At 43.7% G+C, this 4217-nt stretch overlaps 1 pseudogene; it reads left to right on the top strand.

The window, feature by feature from the left end:
- Window positions 1-2251: 2251 nt before the first annotated feature.
- LOC149843720 (UDP-glucuronate 4-epimerase 1 pseudogene) lies at window positions 2252-3750 on the top strand (annotated as a pseudogene).
- The last annotated feature ends 467 nt before the right edge of the window (window positions 3751-4217 follow it).

Below are 4217 nucleotides of genomic sequence, written 5' to 3'. Positions count from 1 at the left end.
CTGATGGGTTTCATGTGAATTTCTTCAGAATTTTTTTGTCTTGTGTGAAGCCTGATGTTATTAACATGTTTGATGAGTTCTATCATAACTACAAATTGCCTATTCAAACCCTCTTGGCAATTATTTTCTTAATTTTGAAAGATGCTGCTGCCACTGATATCTCTAGGTTTCGCCCAATTTCTGTTATGAGTGCTCTTTATCGGATGATCGTCAAGGTGTTGGCCAATAGGTTGAAGGTCGTGACTCACCAAATATTTTCAAACTCTCAGTTTGCTTTTATCCACAATAAGAGGATTAACCATTCATTCATCTTGGCCTCTGAAGTCATTCACTCCTTACATCTTAGTGGTCATCCCTATTTTTCTCTTAAATTAGATTTTCATAAAGCCTTTGATTCTATGCATTGTCTCTTCTTATTTTAAATGTTATCCAATTTTGACATTGGTCGTCATTTTTCTGGGTGGGTGAAAGAATTGGTTACTAATGCCCATGCCATGATTAAGATTAACGGCAATTGAGGTGGTCAGATCAAGTTGGGGCGTGAATTAAGGCAATGTTGCCCTCTCTCACCTTTGTTGTTCAATGCCATTGCTGAGGGTCTCGTGATGTTGCTCAAACGTGCTGTGGAGAAGCGCCTGATAGATTCTTTGGATGTTTTAGATTTCTCAGGCCATATTCTTATTTATGTTGATGATATGATTATTTTTGGGTGAGCAAACGTGAAACAAATGCTTAGATTCAAGCTTATTCTTCAATTATTTCTTTCTCTTTCTAGGCTTTTCCTAAATGATAGCAAATACTCTCTTACTATGTTCAATGTCGAGTCTTCTATGATTGCAGTGGGTCAACGAATTTTTAATTGTGCAATCTCTGAGTTGCTGATGACGTATTTGGGCCTGCCGTTACAAGTAAAACGCCTCTCTTTTGTTGCTTGGGCTCCAACTATTCAAAAAGTGAAAACAAGTTTTTTTTTGTGGCAGACATCTTATCTCTCCATCGCTGACCGTCTGACTTAATCAGATATGTTCTTTCTTCTATTTCTGAATTCTTCATGTCAATGTTCGTGATGCCTGTTGGTGTGGAGAAGCAACTTTATCGTTTATTGGTGGATTTTCTTTGGTTTGGGTGTCAAATTCAGAGTAAGCGTCATTTGGTCGGTTGGCGAACGGTGGTGTTACCTAAGCGTATGGTTGGCTTAGGTGTTTTTGCTCCAAGACAGAGAAATATTGCTCTTGTGGCCAAGCAATGTTGGATGACCCATCAACCAGGTTCTCCATGTGCTCGTTTGCTTCATACTAAATATGGTGCTCCTGATTTATCTTTTTTTTGTCAGGAAACCCGAGGGTTGGCGATCTCGCACTTGCGAAGCATATGTCGCTGAGAGTCTTATCGTTCTTTAAAGATCAAATTGGGGTTGTGAAAAATTATGATCAGAGGTTGTAATGGGCGATTGCGCCAAATAGTGCGTTTCACACCCACAAAGTGTATAGATCGCTCCTCCTCCCGGGGGTAGATTGGTTCCCTAAGTGTGTGTTATGGGCTAAGAGCTCTTTCCCAAGATCTCAGGTCTTGGCTTGGTTAATTTTGCATGATAAGGTTGAGACTCATAGTTATTTAAAAAAGTTGGGTTTTTAATTTTCTAGCTGGCGTGTGCATAGTTATTTAAAGAAGTTGGGTTTTTAATTTTCTAGCTGTTGAAGAAACTACTTCTCATTTATTTTGGTCTTGTTCAATCTCTGAACGTAATTGTTAAAGAGAAGTTTTTTGTTTGGATGACACATCACACAAGATGCTTATTTCAGTTAAATTTAGATCGTCTTTAATAATTTTGTTTATGAAATCCTGGTTGATGTATACTTATGCATCTTAGAGACTTTGAGTAATTTTGTTTATGAAATCCTGGTTGATGTATAAGTATGCATCTTAGAGACTTTGAGCTTTGCTTTATTGTCTGTTGCTGTTTGTCTGTAGTTTTTTTTGTTTAGTTTTTTATTTTTTTATATTTTAATTTTGTTTTTCTATATTGTTCGGTTCATGAGTTCAACATCATGAGTGGTAATGTTGATCTTCTTTCGTTTCTCTCTCTCTCTCAATGGAGCAACATCATCATTCGGGAATTTGGTGACAAAACAGAGATGTTTTTTTATTTTCTTGCATATCGGAGACGTGGGTATCGATCGGATTCTCCATTGCGAGAGAGCTAAGCCACTTGCCCGATTGGGAGACATGGGATTTGCCTTATGATTATTTGAGGAGGGAAGAGAGAGAAGGAGAAAGAGAGGCGCACCACCACCATCTCCGAGTCTGATCCTGGGGAGGGAGAGGGATGCCTCCTTCCGTGCAGGATAACTTCCCTTCGACGCCAGGGAAGGTGAAGATCGACCGGCCCCATCATGGCCTCGGCCGCCAATTCAATCGATTTGTCACCTCTCTGTCCACCCCCTGCCTCTTCTGGTTCTTGTTCTTCTCCGTCTCGATCCTCTTCCTCCTATCGAGGAAGGCCTTTCTCCACGACACCACCACCACTAACAAGGCTCTTCTGGTCCAATCATCGTCTTCTTGGGAGGGCCCCAATTGGGAGAAACAGGTGAGAAAGTCGTGCCAGAGGAAGAGGAGGGACGGATTGATCGTTCTGGTCACCGGCGGCGCCGGATTCATCGGCACCCACGTCTCCCTCGCCCTCAAGAAGCGCGGTGACGGCCTCGTTGGCCTCGACAACTTCAACTCCTACTACGACCAATCGCTCAAGCGAGCCCGCCAGGCTCTGCTCAACAAGCACGGCATCTTCGTTGTCGACTGCGACGTCAACGACGCCGCGCTCCTCGCGAAGCTTTTCGATGTCGTCCCCTTCACCCATGTGATGCACCTCGCCGCGCAGGCCGGCGTCCGCTACGCCGTAGAGAACCCCTCTTCCTACGTTCGCAGCAACGTCGCCGGGCTCGTCACTCTCCTGGAGACCTGCAAATCGGCAAACCCACAACCGGCATTCGTGTGGGCGTCTTCGAGCTCGGTCTATGGGCTCAATGTGAAGGTCCCCTTCACCGAATCCGATCGAACCGATCGGCCGGCGAGCCTGTACGCGGCGACGAAGAAGGCCGGCGAGGAAATTACTCATGTCTATAACCATATCTATGGTTTATCGATCACCGGCCTTCGGTTCTTCACCGTTTATGGCCCCTGGGGCCGGCCAGACATGGCCTACTTCTTCTTCACTCGCAACATTCTGCAGGGGAAGAAGATTGTGGTTTATCGGCGGAAAGATCACCGGGAAATCTCACGGGATTTTACCTACATTGATGATGTAGTGCGCGGGTGCGTAGCTGCACTCGACAAGGCCGGAAAGAGCACCGGCAGCGGCGGAAAGAAGAAGGGGAAGGCCGACTACAAGATATACAATCTGGGGAATACGTCACCAGTTGGGGTGCCAATGCTGGTGAACATACTGGAGCGCCACCTGAAGGTGAAAGCCAGGAAGAATGTGGTGGAGATGCCGGCGAACGGCGACGTGCCGTTCACGCATGCGAACATCACGCTTGCGAGGTTAGAACTCGGTTACAGGCCTACTACTGATCTGCAGACAGGTTTGAAGAAGTTTGTCAGGTGGTACCTGGATTACTATGGCTATGGATATAATAGTAATAGCATTGTTCACCACCACCACCATAGCAACAAACAACAACAATAGCAATCGCAATTGGATGTGGATTCTTGATTGAATTAAACAAATTATTTGTTTTTTTCTTCTCTTTATTGCTTCGATTTCCTTGTGTTCCTTCTTCGATTTATTTACTTGATTTTACTGCAATCCTTGCTGATTCTGTCTCAAATTTCTCATTTTTCTTTTTCTTATTTTGGTTCTTATGTGCATTCTCTGTCATAGAAAATTTAATTATCATGTACGCTTTGTATAGTTGGTGTATAGATCACATGTACTGTGTTTGTTGTTATTGTTACGTTCTATAACAGTTTGAACACTGGTTCTATTGGTGTAAATTGAGGTGCCACTAGAGAAGGTGAGAGGATCATGGGTCTTACATGGAATCCAATAATGTCATTGAGATAAAGGTGGACCACTCTTCATTGGATTTTCAGTAGGTTTGAAAATTCAATAAAATTGGTTTGGGTGAACAACGGCAAGATAAATATCCCAGTCCCTCCCTTTCCAGGACACATACAGTGAAAACTGGTCAACACTTCTCACTTCTTGTGCACACCCC

This window comes from Nuphar pumila, chromosome 3, assembly GCF_984573655.1.
Source record: "Nuphar pumila chromosome 3, dmNupPumi1.hap1.1, whole genome shotgun sequence".
NCBI classification, from domain to species: Eukaryota; Viridiplantae; Streptophyta; class Magnoliopsida; order Nymphaeales; family Nymphaeaceae; genus Nuphar; species Nuphar pumila.
The sequence above is the reverse complement of the archived record's forward strand: the minus strand, read 5'-3'. Positions and strand labels throughout refer to the sequence as shown.